General features: G+C 35.3%; 1 protein-coding gene across 8 annotated transcripts in view; it reads left to right on the top strand.

The window, feature by feature from the left end:
- The window catches only part of LOC126367027 (four and a half LIM domains protein 2), a 206715-nt gene that overhangs the window by 190852 nt on the left and 3663 nt on the right, over nucleotides 1-12200 (top strand). The gene's annotated exons all lie outside the window — the stretch shown is intronic.

Below are 12200 nucleotides of genomic sequence, written 5' to 3'. Positions count from 1 at the left end.
CAGTTACTTAAAAACATTTGATATTGTAATAAATAAATTATACGAAAAAAACATTTTTTTTAAAACTAAGTATTTTATTTTCGTAATTTTGATCTCAGGCAAATGGTTAATGGTTCTTTATCTGTGTGATTTATTATATCTATTTATTTACTAAATTGATATAACATGCGTTTTATCACCTTACCAATAATTACTTTATTCATTTGTAACCTTAAAATAAAAGGCAGAGTTGAAGGCACGGCGTGAAACAAGGTTCGTATCAATTAAACTTACAAATTATCGCCAGTTGCGTCATCATTTCCATTTTAAATTCACAAAGAGCTTTTACTTCTCAATTTATAAACAAGTAGGTACTATGAAATTGAAAGAAAAAAATATTTTCTGCGAATTGTGCAACAAAGATAGAACTTCAAATTGATAATCAAATTATACAAGATTTGCTAAATTAGGTCTATTAAAATATTCAAAATTAGAATTAGATATTCCAATGAGTGAGATATTCTAGTTTCTCCATCAAAAATACTAGTACCTTTTCAGAAGCCTGCAAACTTTTACCAATACCGTTTTTCCCCTTCTGCCTATACTTTCGTCATAAATGGCTATAGGAGCCATATGGTCAGCTGCTCGCCTTGGCCTTCGAACACTATCGTGTGATTCTTAACCTCTGCCTCATTCATCGGTCCATTAAAGAGAGATCACCCGTCAATCAATAAAAACAAAACTTATTAACTATTTGACTAAAATTATTCTATCGCGAGTAACTCGCATCTGTGGATGTATAGGTACAAAAAATACTTAATTTACCTTTGCGTCGTAACGTAAATTAAAAAAAACCAAGCCAGAACGTGACTTAGGTACCAAAGCATGTAGACAGCTGTCATTTGTTATCTTATTTAAAAAAAGTTTATGAACAATTCATTCAATATTTATTTATTAAATATAAGTAAGTAGATAACATGCAAATATAACGTGCAATTTCATTAAAATTGGCACGAAAATAACCTTTTTTGTTGAACGTTATCATGGAAATGCATAGCAAATGCAATTTACCGCCAAATTCACGTGTTCTGCACACAGGTGCCCATTCTTATTACCGATAAGAATATTTCCCGCCAATCAAATACCTAAACAAAATGGCTACCTAACTGAAAATTAATTATTTTTACACACGTACGTAATCCAAGTATTTTAGACAAAAATAATCGGAGATAATGAAATGAATAAAATAAACTCCTTTGAGAATTAGAAACGAGCAAATATACATATAATAAGTACGTACAAACGTATTCTTGAAAATCGTAATATCGCGTGCGTTTTATTAAAATCTACGAGTAATAAAAGATAGGTGGATATTGCAGAATAATAAAAACATGATTTTTCGAATGGAAATAAAATTTGACGATAAATTGACGTACGAATTGACGAAAACTTTTCATACCATAAAAATTATTAAAAAAATAAATAATTAATTTAATTATTAAATTATTATTATTGTTATTGCCATAAAAATGAGGTAAGTATAGGACAAACCACCCCTTCTGCGACAAAAGTGGAAGACATGTTGCATAAATATGGAAATTGTAAAAATTATTAAGCACAATGATACAAGTATTGTTCAAATTCTTACTTTTATACTTGCCTAGTTTCATTTTTTAAGTATACAAGCGGCATTGGCCGATTTGGACAAAAAAACTAATTGGACTATATATAAAAAAGCCATACCGACTTAGCAGATTATTTTCGCTAATCACTATCGATAATTACCAAAATCGTACCTATGCCGTCATCACCTCATTACTTGTTGGACGGTAAAAACCTTTTATACGTAACCTGTCACACCGTATTAAGAACGCTTCGTGGATCGACCATTGAAAAAAACAACAAACCTAAGTGCAGGAAATGATCCTAGAAAGGATATTTCTTTTCCCTGTTCTAAAATATCAACACTATAACATACCTTCCGACTAAGTAGTTAATGTCATTTGCGGCAAATCTGCAATAAGTCAAGTCAAAAAAAAATATCTAACATACCTTTATACATAAATGTAAAGTATACTCTACTTACAAAACGTTTTAAAAATACCTAACATTCAAGTCGAACTAGGCAAGATCAAAAGATTTACTTGTTAAAAACGAACAAACTGTAAAAAAACATCTTTGTATTTTTCTTTCTTTGATTCTTTGATAGATAAGCGAACACTCTTACTCCCAGTAGAGGAACGTATTTAGGTTGTTTACGTACTTCTTCTTGAATCTACCGTTGAACAAACAGCTCTACTGTACATCTAAGTGCAGGAAGTAGAACCGAGGGGAGCCGACGGATTTCATTTACCTCCGCAGGGATGTTTGTTGAGGTTTTCATTTCCTACCAGACATAAAGAACTATAGGTAGCTATAGTTTGTCTACAATTGTTTGCAAAAGCCAGACTTTTCTCTTTACATGTCTAAACGGATGTTGAGTGTGACTTGTGTGTAGTTAAATGCATACTTTTTTTTACAACAAACATAACGACCTTATTACATTACGCGATTAGTCAATAGTCGCGATTAGTAAAAAAAATATAGTACAAACGTTTGTAAGTTGGACTTTGGGAACTCATTACGTGACTCCCAAACAGTCTGTAGGTAATCATCATGACATCAGCAGGTATTACCGGTGAGGATAATGGCAAGCATAGATTGTCGCCATTATAAGTATATAAAAAACTGTTATTATTATTGAAAAAAAAAACGTAATACGAGTTACTTATACGTTTATTATATATATACATATAGCAGGTTCTCTACATCTCACCCTCATCATAGGTACGGTGCTGATTCCTGTACACGCCAACTAATTTTATTTTAAGTTATATCTGTAATTTTCTGATCCCCTGAAAAAGAAAGGGACGTGTAATCGACAGGCATAAAAATGCATACAACTTATGGAACACACGTCAATTTCAGGCAGAAATTTAAAAACCCCTTCCAAAATGTTATATTGGCCATTCACCCGACAGAATTAAGTTGACAGCACACGTCAAACGGTTTAGTCCCTTTCCTTTTCGACGGATAAGAAAATGACAGGTATAACCTAAAATAAAATTAGGAAGTGTCTGCAGGAATCGGGGCCACTGTTTTATTTACCTAAGTACTTATTTATTTACAGTTTATTTTTAACAATTTGCAAAAAGCTGCAATGTAAAGTTTAATTTATTGGTAGCAAAACATCTGTAGGTAATAAATCATCCTCAATGGCAGGATAACTTGATCATTACATTTGTATATTAGGAAGCCTACATCACCATCCAAATTAGCCTACTATATTTAGCAATGGAACCCTGAAATGATGTCAAAATACTATAAAAAAAGCTTGCACTAAAAACTATATAAAACATGACGTAACTTCGTAACAGCCTGCATTGTATGTTGGGGTCTGCGGTTGGTCGTATTCAAAGACGTAGTTGAAAGTTATAGAAAAATATTTATTTTCTTGCACACGACATGTTACATGTTGATGGCGTTGAAGGAGAAAGAGAGAGAGCAATTTTAAAGTTGCCACAATAATAAAAAAATAATATTTTATTGTTGGTGTTGCCAACATTGTATACACCTAGAATTTTCGCGATTGTTATTGAATTTATACTTCAAAGTGGCTTAAAAACTTCATAGCAGTCAACGTCTCGCATGCGATTCTCCACGCGATTTCCAACCTTGCCAAACTGTCAGTATGTTATGGTTTCAAAGTACCTATTTTGCTCTGCGAAAGTCCATTACATGACTAAGGCAGAATAAATAGTTATTTGTTTGAATGAATTACAACCGCTTGTGTTTGAATAGACGATGTTTTGTTAAGACTAATAGACAAGGGCGTTTGCGGAATAAAAATAAATAATATTTAGCTTCCTCGTTTACGTTCATTAATGTATTTACAATATTATTAGGCGTGTTAGTCATAACCTCAAATAATATACAAAAGGGAATTTCGCGCCAAAGCGTTTTGTTTTTTTTAAACGTTTGCAAAGAAATAAATCCACTATTCCTCCGAGAGACTGTAATAACCTTTTTCTTTTGATTAAAAAGACAAACTATTTTTTCAGTATTCTTTGTCAAACTGAACAATAAAATACTGAACCTACTTGACTATTATAAAACTTGTAAGTACTTGAATAATTCAAAACGTCATCATCATTATTTTCCTAGCGTTATCCTGTTTTTCACAGGGTCCGCTTACCTAACCTGAAGATTTGACAGGACCAGGTTTTAAAGAAAGATTAAGTTCCGACCCGCGAAGGAAAAACTAGCCGAATAGGTACCTACAGATTACATCACATACCTCCGAAACCCATTTCTCGGATAAATGTGTTTCCCACCATGATAATTTAGTACCAAATAGACAAAAATATATCAACTTTTTTTATTGGGTAGAGCCATAAGCGTTCCCCCTTGGTTCAATCAAATAGTAAATGCTATCTGAAAAAATAACAAAGATCACAATTCATTCATTCAGTTAAAATCTTTACCTACCTTACCCACAAAAGTGAGCCGCCAAGTGTCCAGAGGACCACCGTCGAGTGTTTGCAGTCGACCCACTGTCTGACATCATCATTTGACCTTCGCTCACTGAACCAACAACTTGCCCAAACTGTGATGTAACTCATTCATGCATAGGTAGGTTGGTAATGCAGAATTGATCTGTACGACGATATGACTCAAACCTAAAATTAAAAAAAAAATCTTAAATAAAAAAGTATAATTAACCTCACTTTTTTCCAATTCCGTGAAAAAAATAATAAAAAAATTTAAATTAAAATCGAAATTAATACAAAATTTAACTTTGAAGGACTCCAAATACATCTTATTATGAGCTGGTTACTTAAAATTACTTGCTGCAAGTACCTAAATTGTTTTTTCCAAAAACTTACACGATGTAATAGATATTTAACGAGCTTTCCAAAGACAAACGGTCTTAAATATCACAGAATAGATAAGTACCTATCTAACACACAAAAAAACATGTAAAAAATACATTTGTAGTTCCTACCTACTTACTACAACAATTGTGACTAAATGTAGCAAGAAGCAAGATAATACAAACAAATATCTAATTACACACAAAACCGCAACCCACAACTACCTATGTATAATAAAAGTAAAGAATTACATTACAAGAGTGTTGTATAGCAGTGTTGTACGCAATCAAAATCAATCAAGGATCGGATTTCACGATGACTGATTTATTCAAAAACCCATCAGACAGCTTTTTTTTTCGTCGAAAATTTTCCAACATTGACGCAAAATTATTTAAGGGCAGGATTGTTTATTCAAAAGATGAGTTTGAATTCTAAAATGTTTTTTATATAGTCGATTAACATAATAAGTCGATAACATTATGTTTAATACTTTAGTTTTGTGTGAATCTGTGATTAATTTTCTTGAATGATTCATAATTATACCTCTGAATAGTTTACTAGTTATATTTAGGTACAAGTTATAGTTAATTTCATTGATGACATCCTTATTCACACATAGTGTCAGAAATGGGAAAACATTGCTGACGCTTGTTGTCTAAACAATAAAATAAAGAAACAGTGTTTTTAACACCAACCGGAAAACCGGACCTGTCAAATCTTCAGGTTAGGTAAGCGGAACCTGTGAAAAACGGGATAATGCTAGGGAGATGATGATGAGTGTTTTTAAAACCAACTGGTTCCCATTCTCTTCTTTTTATATGACTTATTGTAGATGTGCCGCATAAGGCAAAATATAGAGATTTAACCGGACAAAATATGGAGAAATTTAAGACTCACCCGATACAAAATTTAAGACAACAACAGCCCTGAGAATGGCGAGGGGGTCAGATTAAAAAAAAACTATCTTAAACAGTATTTAAGTAAGCGCAAATTGTCTTCCAATGGTTTATAACAACACCCTTGTGGTTAGAGGTATGATTCTAAGCATGTTGAATTCAATTTCAAAGTTGAAATTGCAGTTTCTTGCTATATGCCACTTGGGCACGAAATGCAGTCTTGACTAGATGGTAGTCTATAGAGTGTCACGACCCCGTAGTTTGAAAGATAAAGTGATACTTCGATCGTCTAAGATCTTAATAGTTAAGGTTCAAAGTTCAATACCTCTTACTGTGCAATAATAGAGCATTAAACTCTTATATTTATTCGATTTTTGTTTAGCTATTTTTTATTTTAGCTCAGCAGTGGGACGTATATAGGCTATTTATATAATGTTGTTATATACTTAGCACCTCCGCCTTAGCTTCCCTTCGTTTCCTTGCCTAACGTCTTAATTCTGCAGTAATTCCACAGTAGTAAATCGTATTCTAAACCGGACACTTCAACAAAAGGATTAACAGTTCATCGACCTAACATTATTGCCAACCTGAATATAAAATACCATTTGAATTACACACGCTTAACGGTAGAGCCGTGAATACCACTTGCTGAATTCTCTTATTCTTCTTTCGTTTCAATGACTTGTTAACATTTTCGGTCGTATAATACGAGTGTCCTTAGATGGTGATGCAACTTTCTACAAAAGTCCAATCAGTTTCTTGCAAAGTAATAAATTAACTGGTTGCACTTAAGACCTCCTGGTTACATGTCGTTTCTGTAATAGACCAAAAACACCTACAAAAACATAAATTTTATAATTATGACAACTAATGGTTCTTAATTCTACCACTGTTTACAAATAATTCGCTGGGCTCAGTGATTGAACTTTTGCTCTTTGATTGTAAGTACTTACCTAAGAAGAATCCACATATAATAGATACTTTTTGCACAAATGAAATGACCATGAATGTTTCGTTGCATGCGTCATCTATAAGATACATACAATCCATTTTAATGGGCCATAATATACACTACTGTATACAAAAATCACTTTGTGATCCCTAGTTTGGTTAGGACATTACAGACTGATCACCTGATTGTCCGAAAGATGATCCGGGCTTCGGAAGGCACGTTAAGCCGTTGGTCCAGGTTACTACTTACTAATGTAAGTACGTAGTCGTTACATGAGTCATGTCAAGGACCTTTGGCGGCTCAATAGTAACCCCGACACCAGGGTTGATGAGGTTGCTTAATTTAGTAGTTAATGCCATCTGCGGCAAATCACGTCACGTCAAAAAAAAGCTTTGCTTCCGCGGCATCTGCGCTATTGAATATTCTGGCTTCGTACAAACTTCGTATACTTAATAACGATGTAGGTGTCAGGACTAACTGTCGTATTAGCAAATCAAAGCACGTACTTATTTATAACAATTGCTGTATGTTTATATTATCGTGTCGCCTACCGTGGGACGTATTGAACCATTGAGTCTCGTCGATACATCACAATGGAAGAAATGTGGGACGATTTAACTGTACTGTTAGACATTTTACATCTGTTAAATGACTTCACCCGTTTGATTGTCTCGGTTGCTCATTTCTTGTCAATTGGTTACCAGTAGGCCTGGTCCCGGTTACTACTTACTGATGTAAGTACGTAGTCGTACTTGGGTCACGTCAGGGGCCTTTGGCGGCTCAATAATAACACTGACACCAGGATTGATGAAGTCGGTCATCGACCTCACAACCCACACGATAGAAGAAATAGGTCTAAGATGCGCAACGTGATAAAATGTCGTCACGGTTGTTTTATCGATTCTGACGGCACGCACAGGAAATAAAAAACAAAACACATATCCAAAGAGTCCTTTAAATAGTCGGCCTTATTGCTAAGTAGCAATCTCTTCCAGGCAACCGTTGGTGTATATGAGATATTATTTAATTTGTTTCACAGTCTTTGCCCAGTGCGGATTGATGGTTATTAACGACTGCTAATGCCACCGGGACCAACGGCTTAACGTGCCTTCCGAAGCACGGAGGAGCTCGAGATGAAAACTTTTTTTTTTGTGGTCACCCATTCTATGACCGGCCTTTTCCAAGTTCTACACAGTAGTAAGGGAAGCGCTGGACAGATCATACGCTCCAGGTGCAACCCTGATGCTGACCACGATCCTCAGATATGAGGGACCGACTAAGAGAGAGAGAGACCTACAGTTCAATTTGTCAAAAAAGTTAATGTGACATGGTTCTAAAGTGTATTGGTACATACATATTAATGCTCGTGACCGTACCGTCTGAGTCAGATTTTTGTCGATTAAAATTTTCTCTTTGGAAGTTTTATAAGATTTTTTATGGCGATGTTATGGAGGTGGGCCACTATCATAAAATACCTAGCTAACTGCTACATCCCTTCCGATATTATGTACTACTCAACTTACAAACAGTTCACAGACCTTACAAACAAAATGAACGACGGTCTACGAACTATCTCCATCTATAACGCTCTATATAAGACGTAACAAATATACAACGAGTGAGGTGACGTCTCGGGGAATTTTCCTAAAGTGGGAAAATTCTTCTTGTAAAAACTCTATAATAATAAGGACACTAACTGCTTTGTCTTCAAATAGTTCTTTCTTGTATTGCGACCATCACCATCATCATGACCAGCCCATTAACGTCCCCACTGCTGGGGCACGGGCCTTACCTATGGATGTATAGGGAGATCGGGCCTTAAACCACCACGCGGGCCCAGTGCGGATTGATGGTTATTAACGACTGCTAATGCAGCCGGGACCAACGGCTTAACGTGCCTTCCGAAGCACGGAGGAGCTTGAGATGAAAATTTTTTTTTTATTTGTGGGACTGGGTAATAAAGCTTTTATTTACATACCTTTTGCGCCTTTTCACTGCAATGTTCCCCACACCACGGGAATGCCACATCACAATATACAACCCTTATACAACTTCTGCTCAGGACTTGGAACATGACACGAACATGTTTGTCACGCCACCGTGGCAGTTCCAATTTATCTGTTATCCAATCGAAAAAGTTACTTTTCCATTTAACTTAGCGAGTTTCCCGCCATCATAATCCAAAGCTGAACTGAATACACAAGGGAGATAATGGCTTATTATGTCTTTGTTTTCTTATAAGTATCTGAAAGAATAGAATTACGAAACAAAAATAAAAAAACAGTAAAGTAAGTACAAAAGGAGGGACTCTGCAGCCTAAGTTCACCAAAAATAATATAGGTGGCGTGACAGCTTTAACGTGATAATTACTTATTTTCTCATTACTCGGGTACATAATTATTCCAAAATACAAAGTAATGGCAGAAGCATAATGCATATAGTATACAGGGTGTTAGTGACGTCGTAACGAATACTCAGGGGGATGATTCAGGCCATGATTCTGAGTTAATATCAAGTGGAATTTTTCGTCGCAAAATTCATGATTTTTTTGTTTTTTTTTTTAATTATTTTCAATTCCATACTTCTGCGATGGAAAATTCCACTTGATATTAACTCAGAATAATCAGCTGAATCATCCCTCTCAGTATTCGTTACGATGTCACTTACACCCCGCACAAGTACATACTGTAGCCATACAAGGGAAGCGCTGAAAATAATGTAACTGAAAATAATTTGAAAAAAACTAAAAAAAAAGACATGAATTTTGCGACGGAAAATTCCACTTGACATCAACTCAGACTCATGGTCTGAATCATCTCCCTCAGTATTCGTTACGATGTCACTAACACCCTGTATATTTTTTTATGTTTGTTCGGGGATAACTTCGTCGTGTATGAACCGATTTTGATATTTCTTTTTTTTTTCTATCAATCCATCAATTTGTACAAGTTTTACTTAGGTCTTCAAAATCACGATTCGTACAAACTGAATTACTTCCTTACATGACTCATAACTATACATGTAAGGCCGGTTTATAACCATTTAAACCAATCCGTTTAAAACGAAAAAGCCTTTTAAAACCGAAATCAACCATTATTTTCGGTTTAAAATGGCTGCCGTTGAAATGTTTTTCTTAATTTTAACTACATTTTCTTAATTTTACAGAGGTACGGATATAATGGAGTACCTATAAACTGTTTTCATAAGAATTTTTGAATTCTTTACACACTCGTACATCTCAATAACGTTATGATCAGTGATATGCCGTTCCCGGGAATATTTTCAAAGTGGGAATGGTCTTGTTGTACTATTTAATAGAAAGGACGCTGGCTGCTTTCCTTTTTCAAATTGTTCTTTCTTTTACTCTGACCTTATCTGCCTAAAAGTTAGATAACAAAACGCTTATACATAAGTTTTACGCCTTATTTCAGCAGGGAACGTTTCCAAAATGGTGACATTCTGGTTATGATGGTATTATCATTATTCTCCCCTTGACCTTTCAAACACCTTCGATTGTCCATGCAAAATGCATCATTTCCCTTGAACCAAACTATTTGCGTGCATAGAACATCCCATACATCTACTTCTGTTCAAGGACAGAGAATTTTGATGTATCGGTGGCACGCCAACGATGCATTTTACGATGTAATAAATATTCAGAATTATTCGGATGCCGTGTCTTCGAATAACGAACGAGAAGTTTACTTCAGGCATACAATAGAGGAAGATACGTACGTACTATTGTTAGACAGAAAAGAATCGATCGACTTAATATAGACTGATACATCACTATGCTAATGAACGTCACAACCCTAGCTCAGATCTAATTCTTGTACCGCGCAATACGTAAAACATGGCTGTATGGGCATAGTTCCCTTTGCCTTACACTTCGGGGAAAACAAAAAAAAATCTTACCGCGCATTGAGACGATCGTAAAATGTTATCTTTATTGAATTATAATCACTGAGTGTACTGAACTGGTCGTGTTTAATATTATAGAACGGTAACTCTCCGCCCCGAATTCGCATTGGGCGCCGACCCCTCTTGGACGTTATTTTTTTTTTTAGGAATTGGACGGAAGCCGCTAAAGAGTACACGAACTAGGTCTCGCTCGCACTTAGGGCCCCCACACATAAACACGATACGATGTTGCGTCGTGGAAATCTACGATGAACATCGTAACGTGGCATGCAAGCACGATGCCGCCGATACAGTTGGGTGATATTAATTCATTCCGAAAAATGGAACGCACTAGACGCATTCTACTTTTTCTGTTAATAAGAAGAGGAAGAAAGAAAAGACAGATAATCTGAAGATACTGGATCCACCCATTTCATCATCCGTCATCTTTGAATTTCTAATAACTGCGCAAGATTGCATCGTGAGTTTCTAATGTCACGTCGTGCATAGACACGTTACGACGTCGTGTCGTAGGTTTCCACGACGCGACATCGTATCGTGAAACGACGCCGCATCGTTGTACGTCGCGACGTCGTATCGTGTTTATGTGTGAGAGCCCTAACGCGTTTGTAGCTTCATGTTTCTCGACGTAGTTTCAAATGGCGAACAGAAATCTTGCCGTTTATTAAATGGGTTTCATTATTCACGACTATCTTTTCCATTACTAAACCGATTGTAAGGATTCATTTATTAACAAGATTGCTAGGAAGGAAATAAGGCACGCTATTTAAACGGGAAACCGGAGTTCTTATTCAAAAAACCTCTTTCTTAGCTTTATCGTTTAGGAATAAAATCGTCGAATAAGTAATTTCAATTTTTAACAATATTCCCAGAAGCAATTTAAATAAAAGCTATCAAATAAAATGAAATTGAAATGCATAAAATTACCATACTTTATCCTTGTTTTAATCAAATGCATTTGATATTTAAAATGTTCGCTGAGTTCGTCCTCGCTGTTAGGTTAATGGCTCTACGTTACTAATCTGTTAATTCGAAACAATCTTCTTTCCATCCGAGCATTCTCTCCAATTTTGGTGAATCAATTTTCTAGAAATCCGAATTTAGTACCAGGCAATCAATGTTCTTACAATCTTACCACTTTGACCAAACACGTATTAATCGCTAAATTGTGTCCGTTCTGTTTCATTTTATACAGTAAGAAAGTTTCCGTTTAAAAACTGGGGGTCTAAAGGCCATATGAAAGCAATTCATCTAATATTAAACTGACATTTGCGCGCAATATTGCTTATTGCTTCAATGTAGCCTTTTTCACCCCCTGTTCCTCTATAATTTTGTGTTTGTAGCTCAACAGTCTCATAATTATATACTTGGCTTTGGCGATATTTATTTTTGTTGAGCTGAGTACCCACAAAGTACAGAAAATCGCAAAATTTTTGATTCCTTCTGAATTCTTGGAATTTACAGTACTTATCTACGTTCGAAAACTCCTTTTGACGGGACGTTTTACCCAAACACACAAATCTGATCTATGCTCTCAAA

This window comes from Pectinophora gossypiella, chromosome 5 (assembly GCF_024362695.1).
Source record: "Pectinophora gossypiella chromosome 5, ilPecGoss1.1, whole genome shotgun sequence".
NCBI lineage: Eukaryota > Metazoa > Arthropoda > Insecta > Lepidoptera > Gelechiidae > Pectinophora > Pectinophora gossypiella.
This window is presented reverse-complemented; position numbering and strand designations above follow the sequence as displayed.